We start from the raw sequence: 13,146 nt of genomic DNA, 5'->3' as shown, positions 1-13,146 counted from the left end.
ATGGCTGGTAACATAAGCCGTGCTGGATGGAATGTATATTCCAGTTTGTGTCTTTTTGTAACTTAAGGTTTTGCCTAGAGGGATTCTCTAGGTTTTGAATCTGATTACCCTGTAAGGTATTTACCATCCTGATTTTACAGAGGTGATTCTTTTACCTTCTTTTAATTAAAATTCTTCTTTTAAGAACCAGATTGTTTTTTCATTGTTCTTAAGATCCAAGGGTTTGGGTCTGTGTTCACCTGTACCAGTTGGTGAGGATTCTTATCAAGGCTTCACCAGGAAAGGGGTTGTAGGCCTTGAGGGGGGAGGGGGAATGTTTTGGGGGAAGACATCTCCAAGTGGGCTCTTTCCCTGTTCTTTGTTTAAAACACTTGGTGGTGGCAGCATACTGTTGAAGGACAAGGCAAAGTTTGGGGAAGTTTTTAACCTAAGCTGGTAAGAATATGCTTAGGGGGTCTTTCATGCAGGTCTCAAACACCTGTACCCTAGAGTTCAGAGTGGGGAAGGAACCTTGACAACTCCTCTCATGGTATTGCTCTGCTTCCTACCCCAATAAAGGAGAACTAAACTTAAAAATTTTGAACAAGGCATTTTAAGTAACACTTAACTTTCAAACACCTGAACAGCAAATGTAACTTTTCTTGTCTGCATAGTAAACATTGGCATTTTTATCTGTTTGAATAATCAGAGTGGTACTTTCCGTGCCTTCTTGGTTACAAAGATTTGAACTGCTTCCTGCTGAGGGTCCACAGTCTGGGCCAGCTTATGCTCTATTGAGTTGGTTGCAAGGCCAACCAGCCTCTCTTGTGTCATTGTGGAGCATAGATGTGTTTTTAACTTCTGCTTGGAGAAGCTGCATTCTCCACTGGCAACTGTTACAGGAAGCGTTAGAAGTATGCGCAGAGCAACAAAAGCATTTGGAAAGAGGGTGGTTATCTTATTTGTGCACATATATTCCAGAACAGCCTTTGGAGTTGATCCTGCCGAAATGAACTGAAAGCCCTTTCAAGATACATCACCTAAATCACTCGCATCAATATCGTGCATGTCATCATGTGTCACTGTCTCTAGTGCCCTGCATTGCTGGTGTAGGTCTTCTTCAGGTATAGTGAGGAGTTTTGGAATATCATACAACATCCCAAATATGCTGCTGTGTTCCTTGAGCTGCATGAAACGTTCAACTGACTATTGCACAGTCTAGCACCTGGTTAAAGAATTCAACTTTGAATTGTTGTTTGGGGTCTCTTCTGGGATTATCCCGTGCCTTGTAATCAAAATGTCGTCTTCTTCGGTGACTCTTGTATTCTTGAATGGGTGGGAAAATAGCTTCAGTGTGAAGTTCTTCTGCCAATTTCTGTGCACTCTTCAGAAGGTTTTGAAATCCCTCATCTGACCGGTAAGACTGTAGGTATGACTTTGCTTTGTCCAGTTGTTCCATTGCTCCAGATATGTCAAGGTCAACACCTTGGAGTCTCTTGCTTACAACATTTATTTCAAACAGTATGTCATGCCACAAAACTAAGCCACACAGATATTTGAAGTTATGTTTGTTTCTGGTGAATCCATTTCCCTCTGCCACTGTTCTCCCCCAAACAGTTCCTGTTATAGCATTATCCTCCATAATGGCAACTATGGCATCATTTATCTTCCCAATTTGGTACTTGATAGGCTTTATCACCTTCACTCAACTTTCCCATTGTGTGGCACTCAGTGGTTTCAGTGTCAGAGAGGATGGTCCCAGATGTTGCTTCAAAATTTGCCATTGATGAGTTGATGCAGAGAAAAATACATAGATGCTTTGAATTACATTAAAAAAATTCAGCAGCCTCACTAGAAGTTGATGCTGCATCACTGACCACCAAGTTCAATTAATGAAAACTGCATGAGACAAAAAAGCTCGAGGGTTTAATTCTTGGAGCCGTCTGCACTCTTCTGTTCTTTCCTCTCATGTTGGCACCATTATCGTAGCCCTGACCTCTTATGTCAGCTATCACAATTCCCGTATCCTCCAGCTTTTTAAGAAGCACATTTGCATACCAGCTCCTGTGGTATCATCAATGTCAATAAATTCTAGAAAATGCTCTGACAGTCACCATTGCAGGGACATTTTCCCTAGGTGGTTGTTGTTGTTACAAAACTCACCATTAAAGTCATTTGTTCTGTATGGCTGATGTCAGGTGTGCAGTCCAGAGTAACATCTTGCTGACTTCAGATCTGCCACAATCTTCTGTTTGACTTTTGTTGCCAGTAACTGTATGATCTCATTTTGAATGGTTTTTCCAAGGTAGTGGTGTGTGTACATTTCTTGGGTGGTGACTCTTCTTAGATGATCCTGGAGTACAGCATCAAACCCAGCCATCAGCTCCACAATTTTAAGGAAGTTTCCCTTGTTTGGCACATACAGCTGATCTAAAGTGCCACACAGTGCTAGGTTGGGTAGCAAGCATTCTCGCAATGGCAATGAGCCTTTTCAGAACATTTTGCCAGCGAAGAGACTCTGATGCAATCTTCTCTTGATGCGGATCATCCATGGTGGCCTTTAACTTTAGTCTCATCTCAAGCTCTTTCCACCTATGGAATGCTCTCTGGTGATTTGCTACCTTCTCATGGCATGCCAGGTTTCTAGCCAGATTTTTCTAGTCCTTTGTTCCTGTAGAACCCAATGTGGCTGGAACATTAGATTGGAAGATTTCAGAGTAGGAGCCTTGTTAGTCTGTGTCCGCAAAAAGAAAAAAGGAGGACTTGTGGCACCTTAGAGACTAACAAATTTATTTGAGCTGTAGCTCATGAAAGCTTATGCTCAAATAAATTTGTTAGTCTCTAAGGTGCCACAAGTCCTCCTTTTCTTTAGGCTGGAAGAGTTTGCAACAAAAACAGTTGCAGCATTCTGGGTTTTTGAGTACATAAGCCATGGCTTCTCCACTTTGTCACCATCGGGGATTTTACGCCAGTAATGTTGGATGGAAACTTCTATTTTCATTGTCTTTGGAGAACATGAAGTTTTTCACTTGCTGTGGCCCATGCAAAACAAGGAAGTCCCTCTGGCTACTGCTCACGTGGGTCCACAGTCCTGGATCATCTAGACTTAAGGAACGAAACTCAGCAGGAGCTGTTTCTTGCGCCTCCACCACACTGTTTTCTGTTCTTCAGGAGTGTGCATGGTTACATCCATTTGAGAGGGAGATATGGATGCTGCAGTACCTGCCAGGTCACCTGCACTCTGACTAACTGGAAAATCAGGCATCTCCTCACCACTCACATCCTCACTGGGGCTGGAAGGCTCACCGTGAACATTTGTATCTATACTAGAGACTAACCAATTTATTTGAGCATAAGCTTTTGTGAGCTACAGCTCACTTCATCAGATGCATACTGTGGAAAATGCAAAAGATGCTTTTGTACACACAAAGCATGAAAAAATGGGTGTTTACCACTACAAAAGGTTTTCTCTCCCCCCACCCCACTCTCCTGCTGGTAATAGTTTATGTAAAGTGATCACTCTCCTTACAATGTGTATGATAATCAAGGTGGGCCATTTCTGGAATTTATAGAGATAACCTTTTATAGTGATAATCACCCATTTTTTCATGGTTTGTGTGTATAAAAACATCTTCTGTATTTTCCACAGTATGCATCCGATGAAGTGAGCTGTAGCGCACAAAAGCTTATGCTCAAATAAATTGGTTAGTCTCTAAGGTGCCACAAGTACTCCTTTTCTTTTTGCGAATACAGACGAACACGGCTGTTACTCTGAAATTTGTATCTCAGGAGAGTTCCTTCCTGCTTAAAGAGAGCAAAGGAAGCTTTTCTATCTCTTTTTCTGAATGCTGCCCCAGAGGGGTGTTTTCTTCTTTCATTCATGACTGCTGTTCTGTGCCAGCTATAGTGGCTCTCAACACTCAATTGAAGGGGACAAATAAGCAGGCTGGTAGCAGGGTCTGAGTGCGGGAAGATATCAGCCTCTTAAGGGCCTAACTGGCTCCTAATACTTCAGTTGACTGCCTGTTCTCCTCAAGTGGGTTCAGGGAAGCAGCAGGAAACAGCAGGAAGCTCCCTGAGAAGCTGGTGTTAATCAGTCCAGGCTCCTGGGGGTGCTAATGAGGCTCATCCTCCTCTCTCTCTCTCCCTGCAGCTCCTGCTGCTGCTTTCTGTTATTCCCTCTCACCTTTTCTCCTGCCTGCCTGTTATGTCTCTTGTGCCCTCCTTCCTCCAGCACAGCACTCCACCATCTCTGTGCATCTACAGCAGAGAGAATACACATGCACCTGCAGCAGCCAACAATTTTCTACACTCTGGGTCCTAGTGGCACCCCCCCCCCCCAGAGTCTGGCACCTGAGGCAGCCGCCTCAGTTCCCCTCATTGTAAGGCCAGCCCTGAGCAGAGTAGAGCATTAAATCAACAGTCTGGGTTGCACAGGTCCTCTGATAGGGTGGAACAGCAAACTCACAGTCTCAATAGTCTAGCATTCTGACTCAGGTGAACAGTAGACAACTGCAAGTCTCTAGGATTAAGGTGGGGAGAAGCTGCCACCATGGTGTGGGGTTGACGGCGGGGGGGAGGCGGGAACCTGTGCCCATCTGCTCCACGAGGTCCCAGCCCAGGATCCTAACAGTGGCAGGAGGGTTCCACCACTGGGTCAGCAGGGCTCCCACTGAAACACAGATGCGTTTTCTGGTCCCATGACTGGACTAGATTCTATTTCCCCTGGGCTATTTCCTACCTGGTCTCCCAGTACAGCAGTCCATGGGCCCTCTGGTTCTCTAGGGTCATATGGTGCTGAAGTCTACAATGACTCAGTCCCTTCCTAGGTGTTTACCTGGGGTTTGGTGTGACTGGCCTCTGTGAACTGGGGCTCCCATAACAGACACTGACAATATGCATCCATCCTCCTCAGTGGTCTGACCCAAATGAGCTGGGCTGCTTCCCTTTATACCCTGAGGGATGTGGCTTCCTCAGCCTGCAATGCACAGTTAACACCTGCAGGGCCAGTGTGGGCTAGATACACCCCATCACAGAGGGCTAATGGCCAGGCCACCTTTCCACACTCTGTGGTCTGAGGGGTTTCCAGCTGTAAAATTTAGGGCCTAAGGAGGAAAAAGGGCATGTGTTTAAATAATTGGATCTCTCTATGTTTTCTGTGAGTCCAGAGGAGAGCCAGCAGCTTCTTAGAACAGAGCAATGGCACCTTACATGAGGTTTCTGCAAGAAAGGAGTTGCCTGTGTACTGTTTGTTATCATCCCTGTTGAAGGAAATAGGATATGTGAAAATTTTGTAAATGAGCAAATTACACTAAGAAAATGCTTTTCTACATCACTGATTCCTTCTTCAAAAGGAAAACTGACCTTGTAGGCCTCAGATTCTGCTACTGCTCAGCAAAGGGGCAGAAATACATTTTGTATTACTATCTTATGCTTCTGTATCTGTATTATGCTTTGGACAAAGCTCAATTAGATCTCTGAAGAATAAAACAATTAAATTGAAACATTTTCTCATAGGTTTTTAACTTAGTGTACAAAATTTACCCATGTAACTCTTATGGAGTGATTAGGGCGACTAGCTAGCAAGGGTGAAAAATCAGGATGGGGTGGGTGATAATTGGCACCTATATAAGACAAAGCCCCAAATATCGGGACTGTCCCTATAAAATCAGGACATCTGATCACCGTATGAGTGATGCTTGTAAATCTATCTGTGCAAATAAAACACATGGATGAAGTGAGTATTCTGAAGGGTCTTTTAGAGCAGTGATTCTCAAACTTTTGTACCGGTGACCCCTTTCACATAGCAAACCTCTGTGTGTGGCCCCCCCCTATAAATTAAAACACTTTAAAATATATTTAACACCATTATAAATACTGGAGGCAAAGCGGGGCTTGGGGTGGAGGCTGACAACTTGTGATCCCCCCATAATAACCTCATGACCTCCTGAGATGTCCTGACCCGCAGTTTGAGAACCCCTGTTTTAGAGTTTTGATAAGGCCTTTTATAATTTGTTCACAAGTATTGACTCCAGGCAGAATCTTGGCCAGAATGAATTTAACATGGAGATTAATACTTCATACATATTTCCTCAAAATGTAATTTGGCCATTTGTTAGTGTTATGAATATGTGCGAAAGGGAATCAGTGGTAGAATAGTCACACTGGACATTTTTTTTGTAACTGTAAATAGCAAATTTAGCAGCAGCAACTTTTTTCATATGTGTCCATACAAACTTTACAGTGTCTTTATATGAATAGTTCTTATGATACAAAGTACAGTGAAACTTGAATTATGCAAGCCAGGGAATGAACAAAAATGAATTCCCAAACAGAGCTGTTCTTTAACTAAAGGTCAGAAAAAAATGTATTTGAAAACCTCATAGGGTAATTTAAAGTAGTCATTGTATATGGGGGGATGCCAGCAAGAGGGGATCCTTGGTGCAGATTTCTCCATATAGTTTAAAAGACAATTTGAGCAAATATAATACAGTGGACGGGGAGGGAGAAAATAGTTTAGTCTTCATTTATAAGCTGGAGTTTTAGCTTTGAAATTCCAGTTTTTTATGGACTTAAGTCAGAACTGATTGCTTACACAAGTTCTATATCTTGGGGTCAGGAGCAGAGGGGAGGAAGGATTTCTATATAAATGATGGTTTATTTTTTCAAGAGCTAAACATTTTCTGATGTCAGATGTGACACAATTACTGGACTCACTGTTCATGAGCCTATAGAACCTGCAAAGCTTTCAGTTCTTGTGAGACTATCCTTTCAGAATAGTGATCCCAGTCTTTTGTACTTCTGTGTCACCTAGCAATATCACGAGAGAGAGAGAGAGAGAGAGAGACTGTTGACATCAAATAAGCCAAAGCAGTTTTGGAATTTATGCTCTAGTACATCAGCTTCAAAGGGAGTTTACAGGCAATGAGGAAGAAAATTGTTCCTTCTTAGGCAAGTTGGAAATACTGTTGCAGCTTTAAGATATCTGTGGTAAATATTTTTATTCATGCAGCTTATCCATATCTTTTAAAATTCCTAGAGGCTTAAAGTCAGATAATTGGGGTTTCCACTTTTAAAACACAATGGATTGATAAGAATAGCACTTGTTGCAGAGGACTAGTGTTTGCTACCTACTATAACCACATACAAATTATTTTTTCTTTTCCAAACACTAAACACAGATTTTTGGCTCTGTTTCTATGAATCTATCTTTATCTAGGTGATTTTATGGCTCTTGTCATTGTAGTATCTGAGTGCTGAGATGAAAATGGAAACTCTTAAATCCCTTGTCTTTTAACATGGATAAAGCCAATTACTCCTAAATGCATTTTGACGTTTAAATCTACAACCAGCATGGTTACAAACCAAATGATTCCTCTTCCATTATGTGAACAAATGAGAGCCTGAACTTGTTTCTCTTGGCTGGGAGCGGGGTGCAAGTCGGGAGTGCTGGAGTGTTCCTCTCTGCCTCCACTCCCACAGTGGCTCTCCCTGGATGTCTTGGAGAGTTTGCACTTCAGGGTTAGTTGAGGGATAAAGCTGGGATTGGGACAGGACTCCACCAAATTGTCTCTATCTCCCACTAACGCTGTATGGGAAGATCAGCATCAGTTAATACTGTCTGGGTTAGCATTTGCTTGTGTGAGTCTCCCCCCTGTACTGACATGTGCCCCTCCTCCTCCACACTCCAGAGGAGTACCTCCTGGGAGCAGGGAACCTCTGGCAGTCTAGTTCTTTCAGAGCTGTACTGTCAATGGCCATAGAGGAGGAGACATGGGCCCTCTGAAGCGTTCTGCTGTTGGAAAAATTAGTAGAGAAGCCTGTAGATACAAGCTCATAAAGTTTCCAGATCCCCCCTACAGGTTATTCCCACATGATCAATCTATGGAAGTTACACCCATGTAACTGGGGGCCCAATGCAAAGCCCACTAAAGACTATGGGAGTCTCTCCTTTGACTTCAATGGGCTTTAGATCAGGTCACTTATGTTTAATTCTTATACTGTGTTCATTGCCATAGTATCAAAGCATAGGGCCCCAATAAGCACAAGCTGTGCTCATGTACAGCTGGAGGTTGTCTTTGCAGGGTTTTGGTTAGTCTGACTGCTTGTACCAATGTTCTGTCCACACCAGAGCAACAAACCAAGCCAGTAAAAATGAAATAAAACATGCCAATGGTGTTTTTAATTCAGGTAAAGCTTTCATGATTTGCTTCTTTGGGGTGGATAGGTCTGAGGAGTGCTCAGGTTACAGAGAAGGTCCAGAGACTCATTTTTTACCCTTGATTTGTATAGTCCGTTAGTAAAACAAAACTGCAGCAGCTGGATGATGTTTCTATGACAAACCAAAGTGCTGGGAATGCAAACGTAAGCTTAGTTTTGAGTTGAATTGTTTTTTTCTAGCATCACCTATGAATAATTCTGTCCCTCAGTCTGCAAGAATGAATTCTATAAAGTTTGATTTGGAGAAGCACCCAAAAGTCCCAGTGCTAATCCATACCTTTTTCCTCTGAAGCTCTTGCAAAGTCAGGTTGTTTCATGGTACTTTCTCATTAAGGACTTGCTGGAAATACCATTACAGCAACCCCTTTTGCCATATTATGATACTTCCATCTCTGGCTAACAAGCGAGGTATTAGTCTGAAAAAACAAACAATAAGATGAACTCTTTTTAATCTCAAAAATGGTTTGTGGTTTGGGTGAGGGTTTGATTCAGTTTTTATTTCATCCAAACCAGTGCATTCCTTTCTAACTCAATAGTCCTGACAGAATGAGTCTTTATTGGCTAATTTGCATCCTGGTGAGAAATTAATTGGAAGAGGTAGGCAGTGGAAGCAATGTACTGCACATACCTGGGACTGCATGACATAAATGTCACGGCCTTCTCATTTCTTGTTAATATTGCATTTATGTCCAGTTCAAAACCTCCTTTTGCCATGGTTCTCTGGCTGAATAATTTAAAATCCCTTTAGTTTGACTCCAAGATTCCAAGTTATGTAAATTGTTTGTCTCTTACAAGAAAAAAGAAAAAATTGGATAATCGTTGCCAAACTGCATTTCATCTCTGCAGACTCATTATAATCAGCCGCTCAAGACTGGCTTTTCTAGTCTATCAACTGGATTATTTACACCTTCAAATTTCTAAAGTGTAACTATAGGTACCAATCCTGTTCCCTGGTTACCTAGCCCATAAATTAAAACAACAAAATAAGCCTATAAATATATTCACCTTAGTCCAACCCCCTCCTCAACAGCCTTTGGAAAGGGGGAGGGGAGGGAAATGTGAACTGCAGCTTGCCTGAAGAGTTAATAAATCTCAGCTCTGGAAGACAAAGGTTGAGAAGCAAGTTCCAAAATCAAGGACATCTTGCAAAGAACGTACTGTCAGCAGCAGAATCAGGGCATAGCAGTAAGAGCTCTCTCTTACCATTATTCCATACACTGTAACCATTTCAATATTTGTTATGGCTTTTGTTAGCTTTATTTTTAAGAAAACACTAAAGGGTTATGTGCATGCATGTGTGTTTAATATAAATGATAATCTGCAGAAGTACAATTTACTAGGTTCTGTGAAGGCATTATTGGCACTGATCTCTTGGGAAAGTTGCAACACTGGAATTTAAAAAGAATTTTTTTGTAACTTATTTGAAAGTTTTCCATTCATCATGATGATTTATTGATCATTCTATGACTATGGTTTAATTAAGCATACAAAGGCTTGGCAGTTATAGCAGAGGCATATCCTTTTAGAAAGGCTAACAATATGTTAACCCAAGGAAATTCCAATCTGAGATAGAACTCTACAGGGTCATATATAAGTTCAATGTAATGGATATGAATATACATGGTACCATTTCCAAAAAACAGGTACATGACCAGCCTATAAACATTGAATGTATGTCTCATTTGTTCAGTCATTTATTAACTGATTTATGAAAAAAATCCCACCACCCTACTTCAATTTTAACCATTTTTCATAGTTGAATAAAATCAGCTATGCCAGATTCATGGATGTTCATGTTCCTAGCATTCATGGTCTAGAATTAAATGGAAATACATAATTCTGAAAAGAATCTTCAAGTTTTGTGGAAAATGACATCTTGACATGCCACCCCTGGTTATGAAGAAGAGCTCTGTATCAGCTCGAAAGCTTGTCTCTTCCATCAACAGGAGTTGGCCCAATAAAATATATTGCATCACTCACCTTGTCTCAGCTATGAAACAGGTGGCTATCTGCTCTCTAAATGAAGTGTTATTGCTAAAATAAACCGTGTTTTAAAGCAAGGAACACAAATCTTCATAGTAAAACTCAAGTTTGTTTTACAAGTAAGGAAAAGTGACATGGTCCCCAACCCTTCCCACACCCAAGTTTTTTTTATATATATATTGAAAATATCTTAAAAGAATACAAAATGTTATACTTAAACATATATTAATTAGTACACTTAAATATAGCTTAATTATATTTACAGTATGATGCAGATACTTTTAAGTTTTAATGCCAACTTCAATGTTTCCCAAAAAACATAACATTATATAAATATACAATAAATATTTGTTACACGTGGTGAATAATAGAGAACTGGTCCACAGACATTAACTTACATTTGCACGAAAGTCTTTACTTTAACAAAGCAATAGGCCTGCTGACATGAATGAAATACCTTTGCCACAAACAGACCACAGCAAGACTTCAATTGAGTGACTTTTTAAGAAATATCTCATTTCAACTAAAACTGCCAAGCCTGGGATCATGTATGTATTAGGCCCCGCATGTGACAGTCATGGAACCATATTGTAATTAATTGCCTAGTTCATTGATTGTAATTGTAAATACCAACACCTTAGGGAATAATTTGTAACACATTAATATACTTGCATAGAAGATTCATTTGCTATTCCTGTCCCAAAAGAATGAATCTATGGATTTTTTTAAAATGTACAATTATTAAAGAAAATAGAAGTCAGATTCTTCAGCCTTTACTCACTTTGTTTAATAAGCTACTCCATAAGTAGACCCATTAAATCCAATTACTCAAGAGTAAGAGTGGCAGAATTTGGACATAGATCAATGTACAATATTCTTAACAATTTACATCTGGCCTAATAATGGCTGAGAGTTTTGTTTGAGTAAAGACATATCTATAGATAATTTTGCAAGTTCACTATCTTTGTTCTTTCTAGTATAAATTATATGTAAAGAAACAATCACTTCTCTCATAGAAGCTTATTAAAGTCAATTTGAAATTATTTTAATCTTATGTCCAAATTAGATTCCTGTCATGTTCTATCTGTCCTTCCACTGCCAAGTTAAGAAATAGGTAATACACCTATACACTGCTTAATTTCACCCCTTCCTGTTTTCTACATGGCTGCCTTTTTTAATTTTTGTGGTTTGAAAAATATGAGACAATAAAACCATTGTCACATCTAAAGTTAGACCTCAGTAGAGTCAGTTGCCCTTCCTGGCTGAAATTCCAGCTTCATTAAAGTCAACGGCAAAACTTTCATTGACTTCAGTGGGGACAGGATTTCACCCCTTCTGTCTACAGAAAGAGTATGGAAAGACATACACAAAACTGATGGTGGACCAAATGATTTGAACAAAATCAAATCCTCTCCCAACCAATCCTTCAGTTTGTATAAAGCAAACTCAAACTGGAGCTCTGCCTCTGAGATCTTCAGGTAAATACTTTAGTTCTAGTTTCCATCTAGGAGCAGCATGCCTGAAATCTCTTCATAAAGCCTGAAGTTTGCAGCTTCAAGAGGTTCAGATAAATGTCTCTCTTTATCCCTGTGGATTTCCACAGTTGCAGCAGCACACTCTTGCTAGCAGTCCCTAAGCTTAAACATATTGAGGATGGAGAAAGAAGTTGTCATTGAGCAGGTGGGGAAGCTAAATTCTGGTAGTCATTTATTCTGCTGAACTGACAGATCCAGAGTCTGTTTACTTTTAGTAGAAGGACCATTTATTTCATCAATCCTTAGCTGACAAGGATGATTGGGTTAATTTATGGGATAATGTCTACTTGTATATTGATCAAATAGGTGGGTTACATGGTGCTGAACATATGTCCAGGCATAATTTGTGAGAAGGGAATACATTTTACAATAAGCCTGATCACAGGCGATTTAAAATAGAGATGCAAAATAGGGCACATAGTTTGCGAATATTAAATTCTGGATGAAGTATAGCAAATTGTAAGTGTCCTTGTTTTACCTATTTTTTCTCTTATCTCTTTTCTCACACCTACCTGAATTGCCTACAAAGCTGAACTATTGGGCTAATGGACTCACTAACTACCAGTTACTTGAGTAGAGGGTGAGCTACTTTCTCTCACTCTAGACTGTGTGTTTCCCCCACTGTATTCACTGCAATTGCTGTACTTAGTCCTTACCTACATTTATCCTTTGTTCAAACATCTTTGCTCTGGTTTCTAACTCAAAAATATGGATTTCATGCTATTCGACTTCTAGGACATTGCTTGATTTGGTGTGAGCTATCACTAATGGTGACGATCACACCTACCTTTTTTTTTTTTTTACAGTCTTATTTATTCATGATGCTATTCGTTTAATGGATTAAATCTGCCATGTACTGCACCTTAAGATATAGAACCTCTTGAACGTATTCAAATATATTCAGTACTTAAAGTTAGAGGTAGAACCCTCTTTCTACTTCATTCCAGAGCCACCCCTCCTGATCCTTCAGGCGTGAATTCTCTCAATTTCTCAAGTGCTATATTTCCCAGAAACTCAAGGGATGGAGCATATTAGATGTTTCCTTTGTCATCAGTGGAGAATTAGGCTATAGTACAGACATCAGTATGCTGGGCAGGGGCATTGCTCTGCCGCTGAATACATGGTGCCAAATTCATTGCAGATTTACACTCATGCAGCCCCACTCAACCCAATCTGTTGTAACTCGTAACTGAATTTGGCCCACACTGTCCCACCCTGTAGCCGCTCTGATCTATGTTTACTGTACTCTGTTCAGACCACATTATCGTGAAATTTTATTGTGCTTCAACAAAACGTTTGATCCAAGCACAAAAAGGCTTTTATTCCATTTTAAGTAATTGCTTTCAACACTCTATACGATATTTTCAGTATGACAAGCTTTAGTCATACGGTGAGGAGTGAAATATTTTAGAGATGGCAATCAATTTCC

This window comes from Lepidochelys olivacea, assembly GCF_965140295.1.
Source record: "Lepidochelys olivacea isolate rLepOli2 genome assembly, chromosome: 6".
Lineage (NCBI taxonomy): Eukaryota > Metazoa > Chordata > Testudines > Cheloniidae > Lepidochelys > Lepidochelys olivacea.
Note: the sequence above shows the minus strand (reverse complement) of the source record.